The sequence below is a fragment of the Eriocheir sinensis genome, chromosome 12 (assembly GCF_024679095.1).
Source record: "Eriocheir sinensis breed Jianghai 21 chromosome 12, ASM2467909v1, whole genome shotgun sequence".
Classification (NCBI taxonomy): domain Eukaryota; kingdom Metazoa; phylum Arthropoda; class Malacostraca; order Decapoda; family Varunidae; genus Eriocheir; species Eriocheir sinensis.
Genome location: NC_066520.1, coordinates 14,232,015 through 14,257,780, shown reverse-complemented (window position 1 = coordinate 14,257,780; position 25,766 = coordinate 14,232,015). Strand labels below are relative to the sequence as shown.

General features: G+C 43.6%; 1 long non-coding RNA gene across 1 annotated transcript in view; it reads left to right on the top strand.

Annotated features, from left to right (window-relative positions):
- Positions 1-25,766, top strand: part of LOC126997457 (uncharacterized) — a 229,222-nt gene that overhangs the window by 188,073 nt on the left and 15,383 nt on the right. The window contains exon 5 of the long non-coding RNA XR_007752129.1: positions 5,511-5,635. This is a non-coding gene — a long non-coding RNA (uncharacterized LOC126997457). The remainder of the gene's footprint in view (positions 1-5,510; positions 5,636-25,766) is intronic.

Below are 25,766 nucleotides of genomic sequence, written 5' to 3'. Positions count from 1 at the left end.
TATGATGGAGGAGGGGGAGGAGAAGAAAGAGGAGGAGGACTGTCGTGGCGGCGGTAGCGGACCTCTGGAGTCTCAGGAATCTCCCTGAAGGAACACAGAGCACCAGAGGGTTTTCAAGGTGCCCATCATCCAATTAAGAACTCCCTCCTCCTTCTCCTCTACGTCTTTCTCTTTCTCCTCCACCACCACCACCACCACCACCTCCTCCTCCTCCTCGTGTCACTAGTGGAGTACCGTAATGCTCGGTGCTGAGACCCATTCTTTTTTCATCTAATACATCAACGACTTAGAAATGGGACTGAAATCTTTTGTATGGTAGTTTGCCCATGATAGGAGCAGTAAATAGCGGGCTTCTTGTTTTTTTCATTATTGTTTTTTTTTTTGTTTGTTTGTTTTACGCCCTTGCACTGTCTCCTCTGGTGTAAAAAGAAAAGGATGCCAAAGTGGGTGGGAAGTCCCTCATCTCGCCCAAATGCAAGATCATCTAAAAAGACTTTGATCGATCTATTCAGTGGTCTAATAAATGGAATGTCTTTTAACCTCGACAAGAGTGAAGTCATTTATTTCGGGTCCAGAAACATTAATCATATATACAACGTGCGTGGAAAGCCCTTGGTGGTTATATATGCATGAGGAAATGTGTGTTGGGACCTCTGTCAACACTAAACAGAAACGCAGGAAGAATTGTAAGTCTGCAAAGCCATCCGCCACTGGAACAACCTCCCTGCAGACGTAGATGATGTGAACACAATCAGTTCCCTTAAAAGTCGCATTGGCCACCACTTTGTTGAGTTAGTAGTTTCTTTTCATTTCATTTTTTCTGTATTTCTCTCACATTGTTACTTTCTCTCATTTTTCAGTCTCTCTCCGGCATATGACCACAGATGTTGCGCCGACTAAACGAAACTTTCCAACTTTCTTTCATTTTTCACATTTTTTTTTACATATTTCTCTCCTTTTTTTATTTTTCTCCGTGCGTCTGTTCTGTTCACCCTCCTGTTATTATTCCTTACACCTTTCCTCTTCCTCCTCCTCCTCCTCCAGTTCCCCTCCACCTCTCCTGTTTCTCTCTGTTTCCTCTTCCTGCTCCTCCTCCTCCTTCCCCTCCTCCTCAACCTCTCCTGTTTCTCTGCTGTCTTTCACTACTTTCCTTCTCTGTTTTTCCCTTCCGTACGTCTGTTCAGCTTACACACACACGCACACACACACAAACACACACACACACACACACACACACACACACACACACACACACACACACACACACACACACACACACACACGCACACACCTGTTTCTTGCCACGTCCTTTATCTCTCCTAGCTTCTTACCTTCATTCTTTCTCCTCCTCTTATCTTCCCTCTTTTTCCCTTCCACGCCTGTTCTTCTCACCCGCCTCTGCACTTCTTTTCTCCTTATCTCCTTCACACTCGTTTTCTCTCGCACCTGTTCATGTTGTTTTTTATATTTGGTTCGATCCCACATCCATTATTCGCAACCGTACGGCATCTCACTTTCTCCTAATTTATCTTTCATGTGTTCTCCACCCTTGTCAGTTTTTAATACAAGATCTACTTCACATTCTCCTTTACTACTTCTACTACTACTACTACTACTACTGTTTTCTCGAGATGTCTTCTGCACTTTCTTCTTTTGTTCCTTTTCCTTATATATTTTTCCTTTTCGCCTCCTCGTAATCCACCTGCTCTTTTCTCATTGTTCACCTTTGTCTCTCGTTTACACCTGGTTCTGTTCCTCTCTCTCCATTTCTTCATCCTCTCTCTCTTCCTCCTCTCTCCTCCCACTCCTCATTCCAATTCTTCTCATGCCCCGGGTCCCATTCATCTTCATAACTATTAACGAAGCAATTAATTAGTACGCAGAGGTAGTTAGAAAGAGGCTCCAGCACCGGTGTAAGAAATCAGAGTTATAAATATCCGCTGACAGATTAAATTAAGGAGAGGAAATCGAAGTATGTCCGACAAATCTGTTTAAGCATTGCTCGTGAAAGAAGGAAAGAGAGCTAAGTATGATTGATAGACTTCCTGCAAACTTATTTAGCTCAGTACATGATAAAATTAATATAGAGAAGGTTAGAGGGTAAATATTTCATAGAGTTTTTAAAGAATTAGTTTTTTTAAGGAATGAGGTTGAAAGATATTAAATGGCGGATGGGTTTATAATATTTTGGTGTATCTTGAACTAAACTTTGCTATTTAAGATCGTGACAATGAAAGGAGGTACCCAAAAAATATGGAACTAACAAACTCTGAACGTGAAATAACGTCGAATGTAGCAAAGCGTTCGTCCGGGAAAGTGTTACTGCAGGGAAATCAAATTGTAAAAGAGAATATTGAGAAATCATATATTTTCTCACAACCACCAAGAAAGAGGGATAAAAGACATTGGGAAGGATATATATAAAAAAAAGAACATGTTAGTTGCACCTCATGAACAAACGTAAACTTTTCAGTATTGACAAAAAAAAAAAACAGCGATGAGAAAGACCTTACTGCAAGAACAATGAATAAATAGAAGCGAATTGAATGAGTGGGCAAACACACACACACACACACACACACACACACACACACACACACACACACACACACACACACACACACACACACACACGCACACATACAGGCACACAGGGAAGGAGGAAGAAGGAGAATAGAAAGTAAAGGAAGGGAACGAAAAGGAGGAACAGAAGGGAGGAGGCTCTCAAGAGTGTCCCGCAGATTCCCTCCACCCCTTCCCCCATCCTCTCCACCCCTTTCCCCTTCCCCCCTCACCTCCACCACTAATTACAGGTGTTGGTGGGGAAGCAGGTTAGTTATGCTCGCTAATTGTGACGTCAGCACCGAAGACGCAGGCGGGAAGTGGTTAGCCGAGGAGGAGCAGGAGGAGGAGGAGGAAGAGGAGAAGGAGGAAGGATATTTTGTTGTCTAGAAGGAGAGGAAAGGAAGGGTCAGAGGGAGGGTGAGTTTCGAATTGCCGTGTTTGCCTATTTGTGTTGCGTCGATTTGAGTTGCGGCTTGATTAACTCATTCCCGTGATGGAGAGAGAGAGAGAGAGTTATGTCTGTTTATCATCCTCTAAACTTGAGACTTAAAACCTACCTCTTACCTGGTTTGTGTGCGACAGGTAAGAGGGAAAGGGGGGGAGGGGGAGGGGGAGGGGTTGCAAGAGACTCACACTACACACATTCACAGTTTTGATGTTTGTGTTTACTAAAGTTATATTTATTTGGTGACATTTTTTATCATCGGATTCTGACTCATCATGCGTAGGTATTCACTTTCACTCTCTCTCTGTAGCATTTGATCTTTGTTTATTTTTCCGTTTACAACATTTCACATTCAATTATTTATCTCTTATTTATCTGTTTATCTGTTTATCTATAATGATTTACTTATCTTCATACTTCTCTAATTATTTGTCACTCACCCGCTGGTTTCTTGTTCCTCACACTCCCTCCTCGCCTTTACTTCTCCTCCACCACTCACGTTGAACGCTGTCCTCTAACACCAGTCCTCCCGCCCCTCTTTGCTCACTCCTTCCTTACCATCCCTTGTAAAATAAACACGGAGGTGAGATGATTTGGTTCCTTTGACTAAGAGGAGCGTTTTCTCATTCGTTTTTTGCACTCACAACAAATATTTTCAAAGGCCACAAAGGAGATTAGTCGGGATTTCACGATTTTTTTTTTTTCACGTTCAATGTGCAGAAGACTTATTACACTATTGCTAGGCCCATGAAAGTACCCACAAGCTCTACGAAAGCCTTATCACGTCTAAGTGTGTAAATCCCAAAAGGCTGGAGAATGGATGGGACAGATACTCGCTATATACACGAAGCTTTATTTTACTCGTTGAAGCTCGTACGTTTGTTGCATAGTTCTATACTGAGAGAGAGAGAGAGAGAGAGAGAGAGAGAGAGAGAGAGAGAGAGAGAGAGAGAGAGAGAGAGAAAACAACAAATAGATGCTAAATTTGTTGTAAATATCGCCGAAAGTATTGTTTGTGGACTGGATAGCCTCGACGCCTTCAGTGTTTGGCGAGGCGTGGGTCAAAAGGTTCCGCGGGTAAAGGGAGGGCGTGGTGCCGTGTGTGTGTGTGTGTGTGTGTGTGTGTGTGTGTGTGTGTGTGTGAGTGTGAGGTGAGTGGAGTGGGTTAGGAATTTCGGCGAGGTGGAGAAGAAAGGTGAGCATAGGTGAGAAGTATGGGTTAGGTAGCTTTTTTTTTATTTACATCAGAGGACACGGCTCAAGGGCAACAAAAAGGGTACAAAAAAAAAAAGCCCGCCACTCGCCGCTCCCACAAAAGACAAAAGTAAAGAGTAGCCAAAAAAGAGGACAATATAGGTAAATAGTGGTGAAGGGAAAGGTATTGGACGGGATTAGGTAACAGGAATAGGTGAGGTAGAACATAAGAAAGTTGTTAGGATAGTAATTGAGGTGGATAAAGGATAATACAGAGGAAAAGGTTAGTAAGGAGAGGTAGAGAGGGAGAGACGGGAGAGGTGGAGATGGGAAAGCCGTGTTTGTGAGGTGGAAGGGAAAAGAGGAGAGGTGATGGTAGAGGTGGATGAAGGGTAAGGAGAGGTGGAGGGAGAGGTGGTGGAGGTGTGGTTGTGTATCATCCATCACGTCGAGGCGCCAAGAGTGTCTACCGCGCTATAATTTACAGGAAAACGAGACGTAGCGCCGACCCGTACACACACACACACACACACACACACACACACACACACACAAACACAAACACAAACACAAACACAAACAAATAAATAAATAAACTAACACTATGTAGTAAGTCAGTGTGAAGCAAAAGTACAAACGGTTTATTCATTACAGATTTTTTGAACAGGTAAGAAGGAACACGAAAAAGTAATATAGTTAAATCTCTCTCTCTCTCTCTCTCTCTCTCTCTCTCTCTCTCTCTCTCTCTCTCTCTCTCAACCATACACTTACCTGGCCGAGCCTTCTCACGCCTGTCTGATGAGTCTTCCTTGATGAATATGTCCCTCTGAACCTTTATTAATTAGGAAAGGTGTGGGGTGGTCCAGAGAGAGAGAGAGAGAGAGAGAGAGAGAGAGAGAGAGAGAGAGAGAGAGAGAGAGAGATTTTATCAGCTTATAAATATTCTCCTTTCTCTCTATTTTCATCATCATACTCTATCTGTATCTATCTATCCATATATCTATCTATCTATCTCGTTCTCTTTCTTTGTGGCTTATTAGCAAGGGGAGGTACCATGGCAATTAGGGCAATATCTCAGGTATAGGAGGAGGAGAAGGAAGAGGAAGAGAAAGACGGAGGAGAAGGAGGAGGAGTGAAGAATGTCTATGCCTGGAGGAGGAGGAGGAAGACGAGAATCACAGAAGAAGTAAAAATAATAATTCCTCACATTTCTTTCTCTCTTTCTTATGGAACGTAAATCATGGCGTACCACACTTCCAAACCCTCAGGAACTCCATTGATTATTTCCTATTTTTCTCGCCCTCAGACCGATTTGGCGGCGAACAGTGATGCCAGAACAGAGCACAGACCCCTCCAAGCCATCCCCGTCCTCTGATTGGTCACCCGCACACCCGCCGATGACGTAGGCCGTGACGTGGCAGGCTGTGATTGGTGAGTCTTGTTTCGGTTGTTTATCCTAATGGTCTTGTTTACCTCGCGTGCATCATCTGCCCGTGACGTTTAAGGAAGAGCGAATGGCGCGTCATTTTATCTTTTATGAAGCTCCGAATTATAGAGAGCGAGTGTTGGATACGATGGGATTAACATACGAAATGGAGAGTGTGTGTGTGTGTGTGTGTGTGTGTACGAGGTGGAGGTGAAGAGGTGGAGGGGGTGAAGATGGGTGGAAAGAGGAGGAGGAGGACGAGAAGGATGAAAAGAAGAGGGAGTTGGAAGAGGAAAGGAGAACGATTGGAAGGAAGGAGGAAAGGAAGAAAGGAACGAATAAATTAAGGAAGGAAGGAAGAGAGGAAGGAAGAAATGAATGAATATATGAAGGAAGGAAGGAAGGAAGGAAGAAAGGAATGAATGAATGAATGAAGGAAGGAATGAATGAAGGAAGGAAGGAAGGAAGGAAGGAAGGAAGGAAGGAAGAAAGGAATGAATGAATGAAGGAAGGAAGGAAGGAAGGAAGGAAGGAAGGAAGGAAGGAAGGAAGGAAGGAAGGAAGGAAGGAAGGAAGGAAGGAAGGATGAAAGGAATGAATGAATGAATGAATGAAGGAAGGAAGGAAGGAAGGAAGGAAGGAATGAGAGAAAGAAAGAATGAATAAATATACGAATGGAAGAACGAATGAGGGAAAAAATGAGAAAGGAATTAGTGAAGAAAAAAAACAAAGAAAAATAGAAAGAAAAGTTAGAAAAAGTATCAGAAAAAGAAATTATAGAAAAGCGGGAAAATAGGAAAGAAAAGATAGAAAAGCAGCAAAAAAAAAAGAATAACGAGATAGATAAAACCGGCAAAAAAAGAGAGAAAGAAAAGATTGAAAAGCGAGAAAAGAATGATATATAAGATAGGAAAGCAAGAAAAGATAAAGAAAAGCAGGAGGAGAGGAGAGCGCGGGGCCACCCAGGTTATGGAGAGACCGCCTTCACACCTCCAATTACGCCTGAAGGGGGGGAGGGGGGAGGGGAAGAAGGGGGGGAGGGGGGAGGGGAAGAAGGGGGGAGGGGGCTTTCCCTTCATCTGTTGGCCTCATGACAGGTTACGGATGCTGTTGTTAGTGTGCGCTCTTGTTTTTTTTGTTTTGTTTTTTTACATCAAAGGAAGCGGCTCAAGGGTAACAAAAAGAGTAAAAAAAATAAAATAAAAACGCTAATCGCCGCTCCCACAAAAGTAAAAAGTAAAGAGTAGCCAGTTGTTGTTGTTGTTGTTGTTGTTGTTGTTATTGTTGTTGTTGTTGTTGTTGTTGTTGTTGTTGTTGTTGTTGTTGTTGTTGTTGTTGTTGTAAACGATGCTTTCTGTTCTTTTTTTGTTTTTGTTAAATGTCTTGTTTTTGTTGATGTTGCTTTTTCGGTCATTCTTGATAGTGTAATTTTTTCGTATCTTTATTTCTTCCTTATTTTCCTTTTCTTCTTCTTGTTCTTCATATTTCAGCTGTTTATTTATTGCTTCTAATAATGCTATTCTTGTTGTTATTATTGTTGTTGTTTAAATTTCTTTGCATGTCTCTTAAACCTCCTTCTTTATTAAGCAAATTTTTACTTCTATATAATTATCCACACACTCATTAACATATTTCTATCCATTCACTTACACCATAATCTATAGTGGCTCAAAAGGTTAACGGGTTCCACTTCATCATTCATCCCATAACTTCCTCTTCGTCCACTCCTATCCCCCAGTTAACCCCCCTTCACCTCCCCCCCTTCACCTCCCTCCCTTCACCTCCCTCCCTCTTCACCTTCCCCCCCCACATATTTAGGAGAGGTGAGGGGCCGCGTCACGGGAGTAGGTGGTCCGCTTGGGTGGTATACCTGCCGCCCCTAATTAACCTTCCTGATACACCTGAGAAATGAAGGAAGCAGGGGAAGGTAAAGTAAGGTAAGGTAAGGTAAGGGGAGGGAGGAAGGGAAAGGAGGAGAAGGCAGGAGGAGGAGAAAGTGCTTTGTATATGAGAGCTATTTGGATGTAATATAGTGGAGAGAGAGAGAGAGAGAGAGAGAGAGAGAGAGAGAGAGAGAGAGAGAGAGTCCATAAAATACCGTCCCGTTACCTATATTTACCGTCTTTTTTTCGCATTTTATCTTTAGTGAACCGTAGAATTTAATCAGTTTTTTATCTTTCGCAATACTCGTTCACATATTCTGCTTTCAAGTGTACATATATATAATGCTCTCTCTCTCTCTCTCTCTCTCTCTCTCTCTCTCTCTCTCTCTCTCTCTCTCTCTCTCTCTCTCTCTCTCTCTCTCTCTCTCTCTCTCTCTCTCTCTCTCTCTCTCTCTCTCTCTCTCTCTCTCTCTCTCTCTCTCTCTCTCTCTCTCTCTCTCTCTCTCTCTCTCTTCTTTCTTTTTCTTTCTTCTTCCACCTCCTTCGCTTCTTTCCCCTCCCTCTCCTTCCTCCTCTTTGGCTTCATCACCCCATCCGCCTCGCCTCCTTCGCCTCCTTCTCCTCGCCTCCTCCACCTCCTCCGCCTCGCCCGGCCGTGCCCTGAGGCGGCGGGTCGGGGAGGCGTTGGCTGTATAATCACATAATCAAGGGCGCGTAAAAAGAGCAGGGCTTGTCGAGGCTTGATAATGGACAAGGGTAGGAAGCATTGCGGCTCGCCCTCTTCTCATCTCCTTCCCTGTTCTTCTTCTTCTTGTTCTTCGCCCTTCTTTTTCGCTATCCTTCTTCTTTTTCCTTTTCTTCTTTTTGTTCCTCTTGTTGTTCTTGTTTTTCTTCTTCTTTTTCGCCCTTTTTCGGCATCCTTCTTTTTTTTTCCTCTTCTTCTTTTAGTTCCTCTTGTTGCTGTTCTTGTTTCTTCTTCTTCTTCTTCTTCTTCTTCAACTTCTTCTTTTCTTCATCTTCGTTTTCGTCTTCTTCTTCGTCTTCTTCTTCATCTTCGTTTTCGTCTTCTTCGTCTTCTTCTTCTTCTTCTTCTTCTTCTTCTTCTTCCTTATAATAGTTCCATCTCAACCAAGGACATGTTTTTTTGCAGTATCGTTGTTTTTATCATTAGTATTCAGTGTAATTATATGTTCTTTTTACGTAATTACTGTTGTACGAATGATATTTTGGCGTGTACTCCACTGTGTGCGTCTGTGTGTGTGTGTGTGTGTGTGTGTGTGTGTGTGTGTGTTCTCTATTTAGCTTGTCTTCATCCATCCTTTACCATTAGTACGTCACTTTCTTTATGGTATTTACGTGTTACTTAGTTTTCTTTTATTTTCTCATACTCCTTTAAAGGCTTATGTATCGCCTCGCTCAATTCTTTTCTCCTCCTTTCCTCCCCTTCTCAATCTCTCTCTGGTCTTCTCCCACCTTTTTTTCTCCACCACTAACATCTTCACCACCACCTCTCTTTTTCTTCTATCTCCTCCTCCTCCTCCTCCTCACCTCCTCCTCGTCCCGCTGCAAAGTATCTGTTCCTACCATCTTATCTCCCTCCATCACCCATGCGCCGCGAGTAGCCGGGACGGAGCACGCCGCCGAACTCCAGTGAGGCGGGCGAGAAAAGCGAGATAATGAGGAAGCGGAGGTGTGATAACCACCGAGCCTGGCAGCGCGCCGTGGTCACAAACTGCGGCGAGTTGGCTGGCTGGAGTGGTCCGTGGGGAGGGCCTCTCTCTCCCGCCTCGCCCCGCCCACGACTCGCTCCAGACCACGACGGCGGGAGAGTCTCAAGAGGCCGAAGAACACAAGGTAACTTCCCCTCTACGCTTCCCTGATTTGAGGCCGATTTGGGAGACTGTCCGATGGTGCTGCGAGGCGTGCTTTTCAGCGTTACGTGTCCGTGTGTTAAGGGTTATGTTGGCGTGGCAGGCGGGTCAGTACTGGGGGATGGGGCTGTGTTGGCGGCGGCCCCGGGCGACGGCGAAGTGTGAAGAGATTAAAGGAAATGACGGAGCGGCTCAGCGTGTCTCATCATGCTGCTCTGATGGATGGCTGCCTGATGGCTCAATTACCCCCCTCCCTCTTTCCCCCCTTCTCTCCCTCCTCCTCCCTCCACTTCTCCGTCCTCCTCCTCTTCCTCCTCCTCCTCCACTACCACCACTCGATCCTCCCTTCACTCTCTTCTTCTGGTCCTCTCTCTCTCTTATTTTCTCCCTGTTATTCTCTCTATTATTCTTTGTTTCTGTTATTCTCTGTTTCTCTCTGTTTTCTCTGTTTTTTTTTCTCTCTCTCTCTCTCTCTCTCTCTCTCTCTCTCTCTCTCTCTCTCTCTCTCTCTCTCTCTCTCTCTCTCTCTCTCTCTCTCTCTCTCTCTCTCTCTCTCTCTCTCTCTCTCTCTCTCTCTCTCTCTCTCTCTCTCTCTCTCTCTCTCTCTCTTCTTCCTCTTTTTTTCTATTTTTATTTTATTTCTCTTTAATTCTCCATCATCATCTCAGTTATGCTCCCACACTTTATACCACGTTTTTCTCCTCCTCCTCCTCCTCCTCCTCCATCCTCCTCCTCCTCCTCCTCCTCTTCCCCACCTCCTCCTATGTGCAACGAAAATGATACCTTTGTTGAGGGCACAGCCGTATATAGAATGACTCAGGCGACTCAATCATTTTTCATCTTACAAGGGATGGCTACGAGAAGACTATTGCAGGTCTAAGCAGCTAAACGGAGTCAGTAGCGTCAATCATTATACTTTTCTAGCTCAAAATTAACGCGATAACCAGGAATAAACGGTATATTGATTCAAGCGGGACGATCTAGTTATGTTTTGTTTCTAGCTATTATTTTTTTATCATATGGAGTTATTCACAAATGGAACAAGTTTCCTGTAAATGCGGTCAGTGTAAAAACGACCAATTCCTCTCAAAATTAAATTAAATGGACGCAAATGGAGTGACTTAAACGTTTGCCTACGGTCACATAGCAAATTCTGTAATGTTTTATGTGGGACGTTGAAATGCCGAAGAAATTTTAAAGCACAAAGGAGGTTTTGTTATTCGCCAAGAAATTTGGTGTTGCCTAAGTTTCCATGCTTCCATGCTGCTATGTTTTCTCCTCTTCCTGCTCCAGTATACATTCTCCTTTTTTGCAACAGTATTTTATCTCATTCCCATCACCCCCTCGCCTCCCTCCGCCTATTCACGCCTCCAAAAGTCTTCTCTCTTTCTTTTTTTTTATATTTCTCTCTCTCTCTCTCTCTCTCTCTCTCTCTCTCTCTCTCTCTCTCTCTCTCTCTCTCTCTCTCTCTCTCTCTCTCTCTCTCTCTCTCTCTCTCTCTCTCTCTCTCTCTCTCTCTCTCTCTCTCTCTCTCTCTCTCTCTCTCTCTCTCTCTCTCTCTCTCTCTCTCTCTCTCTCTCTCTCTCTCTCTCTCTCTCTCTCTCTCTCTCTCTCTCTCTCTCTCTCTCTCCTCTCTCTCTCTCTCCTCCTCCTCCTCCTCCTCCTCCTCTTTCTCTTCTTTGACGCTACCGCAGCATCAATGTCGTTATCTTTTATTTCCTCAACTTCACCAAAACATTATAAAATTTTCACCTCATTCACTTCCTCTCCGTACACTTTATATACATCATACGGTACAGTGTCCTCCTTAGCCCATTCATCTATGTCCCTAACAATACTATAATGAATTTGAGAGATTGGTATTCACGATGGCAGTTTTATCTGACATACGCTTTTTGTTGAGTCAGTCGGTTGATGATGTTGGTTGGGTAAGTTTTTTTGGCCTCTACGTAATAATGTTTTGTTTACTTGAGCTAATGTTTATGTATGACTGTTTTTCATTGTCTGTCTGCGTCTGTCTGTCTGTGAGTGTGTGTACTTTTTCAGTTTGTTTATCTGTCTGTATCTGGACCACCTTTTCTTACCTATCTAATGTCACTTTCTCTCTCTCTCTCTCTCTCTCTCTCTCTCTCTCTCTCTCTCTCTCTCTCTCTCTCTCTCTCTCTCTCTCTCTCTCTCTCTCTCTCTCTCTCTCTCTCTCTCTCTCTCTCTCTCTCTCTCTCTCTCTCTCTCTCTCTCTCTCTCTCTCTCTCTCTCTCTCTCTCTCTCTTCTTTTCCTCTCACATTTCACAGACATACACACGTACACACACCTTCACCCCTACCCCCAAACACACACACTTGTTACCTTTCCGTTTTGTCCCCAGTTCATTGCGATTTACGAGGTATGTTATAGGGAGGAGGTCAGGTCACTGCAGTTGTTGACCTTCTGTTATCCGGGTCACTGAGCTATCACACCCACAGGTAACCTTTTTATTTATCACTACCTGTGTGTGTCTACCTGTGGCATTGATGATTTTGTGCTACTTAACTCTGGTCTCTCTCTCTCCCTCTACCTCTCTATGACCTCCCCCCCCTTTCTTCTCTCTAATTCTCTCCTCTCCCTCTCTCCCTCTCTCCCTCTCCTCGTCTGTCCGTAGAGAATGTGCGAAGATCATAGTCCAGGCTCTGAGCGTATCTATAATTTGCCAACGCCACCATCATCATTACGACGCCCCGGCCGCTTGGGGGATAATGGGGCCCTTAGAGAGAGAGAGAGAGAGAAAGAGAGAGAGAGGGAGAGGGAGAGGGAGAGGGTAGATGTTTTGTCTCACGGCCCCGGTTTCAGCACTGGTTTGATAGAGACATTACAGTACCAGAAAGAAGTTGAATGCGATGTTTTTTCTTCTCTATTATTTCTTACTGATTTATTGTTTTCTCTCTGGATCTTCATATTAGAACATTTATACGTATCTGTCCATCTATCTTCATCTGTTTATTAATCTATCCCTCTCCCTCTATTGCATTGTCTATATGTCTTCTGTCTATCGTAGTTTCCTTGCTAATTTATTGTTTTCTCTCACGATTTCTCTGTTGGAATATTTATACCTATCTTGTCTATCTTCATCTATTTATTAATCAATCCTTCTCACTCTATATCTCACTGTGTATATTTCTTCTATCTATTGCAGTTTTACAATCACTCGTTATTAAATGCAGATGTTTGAGAAGCACAGATGAGAGAGGATGGGAGAATAAAGAGAAAGAGGGAGGGAGAGAGAAGAGAAAAAGAGAGAGGAGGAGAGTCTGAGAGCGTCTATAAACCCGGCGATAGGATCTCATATCAATGCGTCATGTTTCAATCTTATATATTACTCCCTGATAAGTCCCGGGCAACGTATAATGTGCGGTGCTTAATGGGCCAGAGTTATGATGCCCTCCAGCGTGGGGCGAGGGGCGGCAGTGAGTGGGGAAGGTGGGGGAGGGTGCGGAGGAGGAGGGACCGAGGTGGGGGGTGTAGGGGCAAGGGTGTGGTGTGAGATGGTGAGGGTGGTGTCGAGGTGGGAAGGGCTGAGTGAGGGCGGTGGTGACTGGGTTGGTGATGGTAATGGTGATGAAGATGATGGTTGTGGTGATTCGTGACAGCCGACCTGCAACCTTTATGAAGATTTGTGGGGGTCGATGGGACGGGAGGTGGTGATGATGGTGGTGGTGGGGATGATGGGGATGTGTGACCTTCAGTGGTGACTTAATCTGCTCTAGTGTTACTGTGTGGATTAGGATGGTGATGATGATGGTGATGATAATGGTTATGATGATGGTGATGATGGTGGTGATGATGGTGGTGATGATGGTTATGATGATGGTGATGATGATGGTGATGATGATGGTGATGATGATGGTGATGATGATGGTGATGATGATGGTGATGATGATGGTGATGATGATGGTGATGATGATGGTGATGATGATGGTGATGATGATGGTGATGATGATGGTGATGATGATGGTGATGATGGTGGCAATACGTGACATTCAACTCGCCACCGTATCCTTAATTTATAGTGTCTGTCTTCTTCATTCCATATATTTCATCATTAGCTCTTGTGTTAGGCTTAGTATGTCATTCTTCAATTACGTTTTCTTCTCTTTTCTCCTTTGCCAATAATAAATAAAGGAAAAAAAAACTTGTACATTCGTAATTTAGTCTTTCTGTATCCGTAATTTTGTGTTTGTCTTCTTCAATCTCCATTTTTCCTTCAATATCTTTTATGGTAGGTTTAGTATCTCATTCTTCCTTTACATTTCCTCCACTTCTCCTCATTATTAAGACATGAATCAATTTAGTGTTTCTCTTCCTCTTTCCTCATCGTTCATTACTATCTTTTGTGTCTGACGTTTATAAAAGTCGTACATCTCATTCTTACTTTCTTCCTTTTTTTCTTCATTCTCCATATTTCATCATTAACTATCGTGTCTGAGGTTTAGTATATGTTATTCTTCCTTTATTGCTTTTTCTTCTTTAGTCTCAGTTCTTCATCTACATCGTTTGTGTCTATATCTTTGTTTGTTTACTATATCTCATCCGTCTTTCCTATTTCCTCTTTATCTCTTTATTTCCTTTTCTATTTTCTTTCTTTCCTCTATTTTTCCTTTCTCTTTCCTTTCCTTTCATTTTCTTTCTCTTTCCTTTCCATTTTTCCTTCTCTTTCTCTTTCCTTTCTCTTTCTTTTCTTTTCCTTTCTTATTTCCTTTTCTCTTTTCTTTATATCCTTTTCTCCATCTCTCATCATCTTCGTTATCCCCCAGAAGCATAAGTGCCGGGAGAGACTTCGAGGTTTGAGGTTTGATCGACGTGTCAGAGAGTATCAAGTAACTATCAAGCGACAGGTCACGCTCTCACCTCCTTCACGCTGTGCCCCGATCGCTCCGCCCTGATGAGACACTTGAGGCGCCGCGGTGAGTGATCAGCGGGAAGAGAGGATGAAGAGTGGCGGGAAGAGGAGGAGGAGGAGAGGGATGATTAGGAGCTAGATGACGAAGAGGGAGGAGGAAGAGAAGGAGATTGGGAATACGAGCATGTTGGAAAGTAAAAGGAAATAAGGGAAGTACAGAGAAGAAAGAGGAAGACTAGGAGGAGGAAGATGAGAGAAAAAAGGAGAAATAAAAGGAAATATGAAAAGAAAATATGCAAAGAAGAAGTAGACCAAGAAAAAATAGAAAAAAAAGACTAAAATTAAGTAGAAACAAAGAAAAAGGAGAAAAAGAAGAGGTGGAAGAGGCATAAGAGGTGAAACTGAAGGAAAGAAGAGGGAAAAGAGATGGTTAATGCGGTACTTTTTTTTATTTTGAGTGGAAAGAAAGAACACACACACACACACACACACACACACACACACACACACACACACACACACACACACACACACACACACACACGCACACTGTACCATTGTTAATAATACTGTTTTCATTTATTTCCTGCCGCAAGCAATTAAGTGAAAAATGAAGGCCAGGGAACGCACGATGATCAATTTATTTCGCATTGTTCTTTTCCTCTTTCCTTTTGGTGATAACTTAACAGAGTGAATTTCTCTTTTCACTTCACCTAATTACTTTTTCTTATACTCGTTCGTCCACATCAATATCAGTTAGAGAGAGAGAGAGAATAACTTAATTGGCGTCCTGATCTCACCTTTTATATAATTTCACCTGTAATTATATTTTCACAAAAAAGAGAAAATCTAATTAAGTGATCAGACTTTGTGGTAAAACTTTATGCTTTCAATAATCATTTCTTAATCACTTTCACGTTACACAATACAACAAACATCTGGAAAATAATTATAGTTGTGTAGTGTATGAGAGAGAGAGAGAGAGAAGAGGGGGTATTGCATGCAGTTAAGCAAACGATCAGGCAAGGAAGCAGGAAACACAGACAGTTAAATAAACAGATGGTGAGAGAGAGAGAGAGAGAGAGAAATGTATGCCTCTCTCTTTTCCTCTTTCTCTTCTATATTTCCTTTTCTTTCCCTGTCGTCGTATATATTCCTTTCCTTCTTTGCTTGGGTTAGCTGTTCATTTGTATCAGTGGTCTCTAAGTTTGCCCGTGGTTCGAATCCCTTGCCATTTTATCCACGCACCCTTCCTTGGTTTCTTTGACTAACTCAGACCGCTATTTCTTGTTTCTAGTCTCCCTTTCTGCTGTTATTCCTATAGTTCGATGATTAGGGATAAGTTTGCTGGTCTCTTGTAACAGTTTGCCCTTGGTTTGAACACTCTACCTTTTCCTCTATTCCCTCTTTCTTGTTTTCTTGGATTAACTCTGACAATGGACGGCTATTTCTCGTGTCTAGTCTCCACTCTCTGCTGTTATTCCTCGTTCGATGATTAGGGATGAGTTACTGCTTGAAGTGTAAAGGTTAAAGACCCGGAGATGCACTTCCCGGCGATATAATACCTGCCTTTATTCACGTTTGCATTCAACAGTTCACCTTGATAACCTCTCCTCGTCTTCCTCCTCCTCACCATCTGTTTCTCCTGTTCCTTCTTCCCTTCCGTCTTCGTTTCCTTTTCCGCTTCAGACGTATGCATGGTTATTCTTTTTTACAGTCCTCTTTCTTTATGTTTCCTTTTGTTCCTTGTTATTATCCAGATTTGCGTGTTTGGGAGTTTATTGTGTTGCTTTCTGGCTCATGACCACAAATACAGTTCGTCCCTCAATGCTTTTTTTTTTCATTTCTCTTCTTTTCCTTAGTTTGCCACCCTTTCTTAGCCTCACATCTTGCATCTTTTCCCAGTTCCTTCCTCTCCTCAAGTCTCTTTCTCTCCATTCTCCTTCCTTTCCTTCTTTCTTTTTTGCCTTTCTCCCTTCTCCCTTCTATCTTGTACCATCCTTCCCCTTTTTTCCTTTCGCCCTCCTCCCGTCCTCCTCATCCCCTCCCTTTCCATTCTTTCTCTCATTCGCCTTTCCCGTCCACTTTATCCTCTATCTTTATCCCTTCTCTTATCCTGCATCCTCCTTCCTCTCTCACCTTTCCTTCTCATCCTTTCCTCACTTCTCCTTCTCCATCCCTTCTATCTTGTATCCTTCTTCCTCTTTCACCCTCCCGTCCGCCTCGTCCTTTCCCTTCCCTTCCTTGCTTTCCCCGTCGTCCCTCTCTCGCCCTAACCACATGATCTTATGCTTTATTGCCCTTCAGATCCCGAGGGCCGCGGCGCTATCAGCTGAGGCGGCCTGGCTTTGTACTGGTAAGGCTTTCCTCGGGTTTTCTTACATCCTTCCTTACTTTCTTCTTTCGTTCTCTCCTTCTTTCTTTTTGTTTTATCTCGTTCCATCATCTGTTTGTTCCTTTTTTTCTTCTTTCCCTCATTACTTTCTTCTTTCCTTTCTTTTTTGTCCTATTCGATATATCATTCTTCTTTATTCTTTTGTTGTTTCATTCGTTGTATCATATTTTTTTCTTACTTCCTTCCTTTAGTACTTCCTTATTTCCTTTCTTTTTTTGTCATACTCGATCTATCACCCATTTGTTCTTTTCTTTGTTTTGTCCTCTGTTTTATTTTTCTCTCATCCGGTTTTTTTCATTCTTTTCTTTCTTTCCTTTCTCCTTTCGTTCGTTCACCTCAAGGATTCATCTGGTTTTTATATTCACTTTTTTTCTGGCCAAGTTTCATCTTCCTTGATTTTCCTGTATTTTACTTTGCAATCTGTATTCTTGTCCATGTTAAAGCAAGGAAGAAAAGCATTATGTATACGTTGAGAGAGAGAGAGAGAGAGAGAGAGAGAGAGAGAGAGGGAGAGGGAGAGAGGAAGAGAGAGATCCACATATGCACACCAACGCATCGTGAATCACATAATGGCATACAATCACACGGTCACTCCTAACACACGGACGAACAATAACAGTCATCCACGAAAATACAACAGAAGATCCGATTATGCCCATTTTTCCTGCCCCCTCCCCCCGCCCCTAACCCCCCAGCATCCCCCATCCCCCTCCCCCTACCCCTACCCTCCTACCCCCCTCCTTTTTTTTCCCCTTTCCACGTGTTACTTAAAAAAACGAAACACACACACACACACACACACACACACACACACACACACACACACACACACGTTTCTAGTCAGCGTTTTCTCACATGGCTGTAATCACCTCCAATGACAACTCTTCCTCCTCCTCCTCCTCCTCCTCCTCCTCCTCCTCCTCCTCCTCTTCCTGCACCTCGATCTTCTCCCAGCGGCCGAAGTTACGCGTTCCGGAAGGAGTACGTCTCACACCTGTACATTAAGGTATTACATGTGTCCCTTCCGTGGGCAAGATTGCACAGGTAAACAGCGGCTCCGATGATGTGGCGGCGATGGGTGTTAGTGGTGGCGAGAGGTGGTGGTGAGAGGTCGTTGTGATGGAGAAGGTTTTTTTTTTTTAGGGGGGCAGTTTTGTTGTAGTGGTGGGAATGGGTGGTGATGGGAGTGGAGGATGTGGTGGTGTACGTGGTGGAGTGATTACAGGTGGATTGGTGCTCAGGTGTGTGGTGAGGGACTCTGGCACGTGTGGAGGTGGACTGGCGAGGTTTGGTTAGGTGGTATGGAGGAGTAGGACTGGGGAGGTGGAGGAAGCGCATAGTTAAAGTTTTGGGGATTCAGGTAAAATTAAAACTACGTACTCAGTTCATTGTTTTGAAATGATGATAGTGTAAATGATAATAAAAAAAAACAGCAATAGTAAAAATCACATTGAGAAATATTAAGGTAGATAATTATAAGAATACTAATGATAATAATGATACTAATGCTAATTGTTATCATACAGACACACTTACAAAAAAAAAAACACCAGCATGCAAGAAAAAGAGAGAATGAATACTTAGAGCGCAGTTCACCACAGAGATACAGAGATGGTAGACAGAAACGGAGACAGAACCAGAGAGAGACATATAAAGATAAAAATAATAAAACAACACCTCGACACTAATTAGACTGGTATTGTCACATCATCTATTTCTAAAGGCCAGTGAGGGGATCAATCGGGTTCTAATGAGCGTTTCTTTAGGTTCATGGTACAGAAGAAGGATCAGACTACCACCAGGGTCATAAAACTACTCCGAGAAATGCCCACAACTACTACGAAAGCCTTGTCAAATACGTGTTCTTGGGCGGCGAAATGACTCATTATACGATCCTTAGCAACTCTTACAACTCAACAAGATAAATAGCACAAGGACTAAAAGACTGTACTTGAAATTAATCCCATTCTATTGCTGCGTGGCTCCATTGTACTCCACATTAATCTCCGTTCCTCGCCTCCGCTTGAGCTCTATAAATACAAGACCGGAAAGTGAGGCGAGCCGAGGGGGATGGAGGTCGCTAGGCAATGCACAGGTGATCTAAAGCTCTCTGAAGGTAATAACAGGGCAGGTGCTAAGTGTCACCGTGGCTATAAGACGCTCAGGTGGTTATCCTTAGGTGGTGGTGGAGTGAGGATGTTGGGAAGCGTGGCATATGGGTGGTGGATAGGGCAAGGAAGGAAGGGTTGGAAATGTGAAAAGGGAGAAAAGGGAAGGAGTGAGTTGAAGGAAGATAGTGAAGCAGGAAAGTAGAGGGAGGAGTAGAGTTAAGAATAGGTAAATGAATGATAGTGGAGGAAAAGGAAGAGGGGAGGAGGTAAAGGAGGGAAATAGAGTACAGATGAATATATTATGGAAAAGAAAAGTAAACGAAGATGAATAATAACCCAATGCCAAAAAAAAAATACAAGAAATGCTTAATGAAAAAATGAGAAATAATGGTAATAAGAATTAGTCGATCAAATGATATAAGAAACGAAAATTGAGTATACACTTTTATTTTTTATTTTTTTTTTGCGTGTTTTTGACGACGTAATATTTTCGTGTTGTTCTAGGTCACTGGTTCTTTATCCTCTTTTTTTAGGGGGTGAGGTAAAAAAGATATCATGTTTACTATTTCTAATGCAAAATATATTCTCACTCCATTGTTTATATCATCTATTTTCTTGAAGCCTTACTATAACAAATCACCTCAAATGTTCGCTTTCGTAGCATCTTCATCACCAGAACTCAACCAAATTTCTGGCAGGATTTTGATGTTCATTATGTATCAAAAAATTCTGGTCAGACTTTTTTCCTCGATATCCTTTTTTTTTCTCTCTCTCGCTTTCTTATCTTCACCGCATCATCTTACACCATAAAAAGATTATTAGCCTCTACTTCATCATCGCCTCACACTCATCCCTCACACTTGACTTCTACACCCCTCCATCCTGCCCTCCCTCCCTCCCTCCCTCCTTACCAGTCTCTCTACCTTCCCTTTTATCTCGTCCTCCCTCACACCTTCTCCTCCCCTCTTCACACCTCTCTCCATTCTCGCCGCCCTTTCATCATCATCAACATTCTTTCATCGTGCTCACCTCTCGCCCTTTTCTCCTACACACACACACACACACACACACACACACACACACACACACACACACACGCACACACGCACACATCTCTATTACCTCTTCACTTTCATCAAAACTCTTTCCTTACCCCATTATTCTTGCCTCTTCTTTTGTCACGCCCTTTATCTTCCTTTCCTTTTCAATAACCTTTGTTTTTGTTCACAATTAATAATAATACTATCACTAATACCGATACTAACACCAGTACCAATACCAATACTAATACCAATACTAACACTAATACTAATACCAATACTAATACCAATACTAACACTAATACTAATACCAATACTAATACCAATACTAACACTAATACTAATACCAATACTAATACTAATACCAATACTAACACTAATGCTAATACCGATACCAATACCAATACTGTCACTAATACTAATACCAATACTAATACCAATACTAATACTAATACCAATACTAGTACTAATACCAATACCAATACTAATACTTATTCCTCTTCTACTCGTCCCGTTTACTCTCTTCTTCCCATCATCCTCAGCCTCCTCTACCTCCTTCCCTTCCTCCCTAAACCACCTTCCCTTCCCACCCTTCCCTTCGTCTCTCCTACTCACCACACCCAAAACCTTGCCCCACCCTAAACCTACCTAACCTCCCCCACCCAACCCCATACTCCCCCCCCCCACGTCATCACTCTATGCCCTCACCCATCCCCTCTCCCACCCATCCCACCCACTCCCCGACCCCCTTCCAGCGCACCAGGTGAAGGAGGGGGAGGAGGGGGAAGGAAGGGGGAAAGGGGAGGTATCACGGCTGATGTATGGGGTGCTAAGACATATGGGTTGGGGGTGTGAGGTGCCTATTACCTGTCCCCTGTACACTCCTCCTCCTCCTCCTCCTCCTCCTCCTTCACCTGAGATTTTTCTAAAGGGAAGGTGTGAACTTTACCTCCTCCGACAAAAAAAAATTGCAAAGAGTCAGATTTTTGTGGGTAAAGTTTGCGTTCGTGTTTGTTTGTGTTTTCTTGAATATGATGAGTCTTAGGAGAGAGAGAGAGAGAGAGAGAGAGAGAAGAAAAAGGAAAAGGAAAATAAGAAGAACAAAAAGAGAAGGAAGGTGAGGGAGGAGAAGAGAGAAGATGCGAAGGTGGAGGAGGAGGAGGAGGAGGAAGAGGAGGAAGAGGAGGAGGAGGAGGAGGAACAGTTCGAGAGGCAAGTGGAAACGTTACATTACATTCACATATTGTGCTTTTTTGTCGACACGAGACGCGAGAGACATGAATTGTATTTCTCTCTCTCTCTCTCTCTCTCTCTCTCTCTCTCTCTCTCTCTCTCTCTCTCTCTCTCTCTCTCTCTCTCTCTCTCTCTCTCTCTCTCTCTCTCTCTCTCTCTCTCTCTCTCAATAAGAACCATAGACGCGGTTAAATAGATGTGTTTGGGAATGAGAGAGAGAGAGAGAGGTGGTGCAGAATGTTCGTTTTCGGCCAAATTGCAAGGATTATCTTCCATATTTCAGCTGGGCGAGTACTCTGTTGACCCTTCTCCTCTTCTTCCTCCTCCTCCTCCTCCTCCTCCTCATCTTCTTTTCCTCCTCTTGCACGAATCACACCCACCTCCCATGCATGCGCCTATATCTCTCCTTAACGCAGTCACCCTTTCGTTCCGTCTTATTCCTCTCTTTCCCTTTTTTTCCTTCCCTTTCTTTCCTAATTTTCCTTTTCCCTCTCCTCTTCACCCCATATACCTCTCTCTTTCCCGTGATTTTTTTCTCTTTCTTTCCTATCCTCATTTTTATTCCCCTTCTACTATTATTTTCCTTCTCATCATCATCCTCCTTCTCTTTAATCGATTTTTTTTTTCTTCCGTTTCTGGTAATCAATAAGCTCTTAAGTAATTTTTATATACCATTAATTTTAAGTACATTTTCTTATTCCGTTTTCTTTTCCTTTTCTTGTTTCTTTTCTACAACTTCCATCCCCCTTTCATGCTTTCCATCTACATTTCCTTACTTCTCTTTTCCCTTTTCCCCATTTCTGCTTTCCTCATCGTCATTCTTTTCCTCCATCCCCCTTTCATGCTATCCATCTACTTTTCCTTACTTTTCTTTTCCCTTTTCCCCATTTCTGCTTTCCTCATCGTCATTCTTTTCCTCAGGTTCCTTCTCTTCGTCTTCCTCTCCTTTTTAACCCTTCCAGTTCCTTTCCCGCCTCGTCTCCTTCCTTGCCTTCCCTCCTCGCCCCTCGCCGTCCCTCGCCCCCCGTGCCAGTGTCTCTTAAGGGCAAAATTGCTGTATCTATAAGTTCCCGAGCGTCCATCCGTCACGTGCGGGCGGAGGTTAGGCGAGATGGAGACGTGATGGAGGGCCGGCGTGAGGGAGACCAACGCCTTCTTCTTTACCTCCTCCTCCTCCTCTTCCTCCTTATACTCATTCTCCTCCTCCTCCTCCTCCTCCGCCTCTTGTTCTTTTTGTTCTCTTCCTTCTATTATGATCTCTTCCTTTTCTTCTACTCTTCGTCGTTCTTCTCAAACAGCATCTAAATATTTATTTATCTGGTTCTCTGTGTTTACATATTCCAGAAAGACATTTGGAAGTCGTTTTCTTATCCTTTTTTATGTGTATTTGTGTTTGTTTGTCTCATTCTTGGTGGTGATGTTTCTTATTTCTTCAGTCTACCCTAGAACGATCTTTTTTTTTTTCATCCCATAACGAACTTCACTTCATTTTAGCTTCTGACTGCGACTTGACTGTGGGCACCATCTGTTCGTCGTAGTAATCACAGTAAGGAGTAAAGGCTAGCGTGTGGCTGTTCTGCGGCGGGATAACAATGGTAGAACACACTCAGACATTAGCGATTCTTCAAGGTGAGGCGAGGCGAACACTTACATGCACGAACCGATGAGCCGCCGCCGAGTCTGCCGCGCTGTGTTGGTTCTGTCTGGTATTTGTTTTCTATCCATAATGAGGTTAGACAATGGCAAGTGCTCAAGTCTAGTACCGCTGATCGTAGGTTTCGTTTGATATTTAGTTTTCCTGGTCAAACGAGGTCGGACAAAAAAGGAAGGTGGTCAGGCGTGCAATATATGGAAGGAAATTATGCTCTTCAACGCTTTCCTTGGAAGAAGTAGTTTTGATAAGGCTTGCCGCGAGGATTCAAGCACCTAAATAGTTCAGATAGTTCCTCTCTTTCCCTTTTTTTCTTCCCTTCCTTTCCTTATTTTCCTTTTCCCATCCTCTTCACTCCATATACCCCACTCTTTCCCGTGATTTCTTCTCTTTTTCCTATCCTCTTTTTTTCCCCCTTCTACTGTTATTTTCCTCCTCCTCCTCCTCCTCTTCCTCCTCGTCCTCTTTAATCGATTTTTTCTTCAAAACTCTTACTCAAAGACGATTGGCAGACGTTCTTTTCTAATATAAATAAAAAAGTATTGGAATAAGGTTTCATTCAGAAGTATAGTTAATTATACAAAGACAGACTAATGTTAGCGCCGCAATGACTTAAACTTATCAAAACAGTAACTGGTTTATGATACAGTAATCACATGCGGCACTAGATGGCCCCTGAGCCGTTCTTTCATTATTTCTGCACAATTGACAGAAATGAACTTGGAGGTAACAATGACCCCTTTTTGCGACCATGTTTCCTCCTCCTCTTTCTCTGCCATTTCGTCTTTAGGCTTTTCATCCTCCTCTTCCTCCTATTTTTCATCTTCATTCTTATCCTCTCCATATCGCTTTTCTCCTCTACACTCTTCAAAACAACGTATGCTGCCACGTCTCCTCTTTCTTTCATGTTTCCTCCTCCTCTGTTCTCTCGTCTTTAGGCTTTTCCTCCTCCTCTTCCTCCTATTTCCATCTACATTCTTATCCTCCTCCATATCGCTTTTCTCCTCGACACTCTTCAAAACAACCTATGCTTCCACGTCTCCTCTTTCTTTCATGTTTCCTCCTCCTCTGTTCTCTCGTCTTTAGCCTTTTCATCCTTTTATTCCTCCTCTTCCGCATCTACATTCTTATCCTCCTCCTTATTGCTTTTCTCCTCTACACTCTTCAAAACAACCTATGCTCCCACGTCTCCTCTTTCTTTCATGTTTTCTCCTCCTCTGTTCTCTCGTCTTTAGCCTTTTCATCCTTCTCTTCCCCCTCTTCCTCCTCTCCATTCTTATCCTCCTCCTTATCACCTCTCTCCTCTACGTGTTATATATCAGATGTGAGATATCAGACATCCAATCTTATCTCTGGGAATCTGCTGCTTCTCCTTCTTCATCTTCCTCCCCACCTCCTCACCTCCTCCTCCTTCTTCTCTTCTTCCACTCCCTCCACCTCCTTGACTCCACCAATTAAGGTCTTCACTGTTAATAGGCAGTTCATCAAGTGGTTGAGTATAATTATCATTCCTTTAGGACATAAGAAACCCCAGGAATAGATGGAAGGTGTTAAAAGTGGACACCTCGCTTCTCTCTCTCTCTCTCTCTCTCTCTCTCTCTCTCTCTCTCTCTCTCTCTCTCTCTCTCTCTCTCTCTCTCTCTCTCTCTCTCTCTCTCTCTCTCTCTCTCTCTCTCTCTCTCTCTCTCTCTCTCTCTCTCTCTCTCTCTCTCTCTCTCTCTCTCTCTCTCTCTCTCTCTCTCTCTCTCTCTCTCGTAATAGGTAAGGGAATGATGCCAAATGAGAGAGAGAGAGAGAGAGAGAGAGAAGAAGAAGAGAGAAAGAGAAAGAGAGAGAAGAAGAAGAAGAAAGAAGAAAAGAAGAAAAAAGAAAAAACCGAAGAAAGAACACACACACACACACACACACACACACACACACACACACACACACACACACACACACACACACCCCCCCCCCCCCCCCCCCACATGGAGAGCTGCGAAGTCATAACACAATCGGCTTCATCACCACAGCCAACACCATGCACCTCCACCACCACCACCACCTCCACCTCCACCTCCTCCTCGTCTTTCTTCCTCAGTAGCCGCCGCCCCTGGGTTGGAGGACTCGTAGGGGGGGCAGGGGGGACGTAGCGGGCAAGGGGGAAGGGGGGGGGACGCCTGAAGCTGCTGGAGTGCAATTAGTTTTGTGTACACTGAGTCGGCGGGCGTCAGGAGGCGGATGGGGCATGGAAGCGGCCATCAGACTCTCCCGAGGGCGTGATGGAGAGGTGACGGAGGGAGAGAGAGAGAGAGAGAGAGGGAGGGAGAAGAAGAGGGGGAGGGAGTCTTAGGAGTAGGAGTAAAGTGAGCACCTACAAAGAATGATAGATAGATGTAGATTGTTGAGATTAAGAGCTGATAGGCGGAGTACCAGGAGTCGAACTATATGTGCAGATGAAGAAGACGGAATAAAGAGTAGGCTATAGGGGAAGGAGAGGGAGGAGGAGGGGGCTGAGAGAGGTAGAGAGGGAGCGAGCAAGAAGCATTATTAAGACATCTATCTTTCACACCTAAACGCCCTCGAAGCTCCGTTATTAAGCGTAACGAGCCTAACTTATACGGGCGACCCCAGTAATGCTCGGTTCCCGCTTAAAGAGAACACTAAAACAACCTTATTTATGGCCGGGCCGCGGGCTGGCTCGGTGCCGTGTCAAATGGATAATTACTGACTTGTCGTTGAAATTACCGACAGCGTGCCCGCCTTGCATCGCCGCGCCTCGGAGCTCCCGGCGCGGCGCAGTGAAGGGCGGCGCGGTATGCAAGCAGCGGACAGGTGCGGCGCGGACAGACGAATGGACGGGCTGAAGGAAGGGACGAGATTGATCTGAGAGAGGAAACAATCAGCAAAAACGAGTTACAAGAATAAGTGGAGGCTAGACAGAAATGATAGATAGAAAAACAGAAAGAGAGCGAGATGATAGATAGATATATAGAGATAGAGAGAAAGTAGGGGAGGAAAGTAAAAGCTATGCAAAGTAAATAGCCGGAAAAACTAGCGATAGGTCGTTATGTTATTCAGAAAATTAGAGTATAA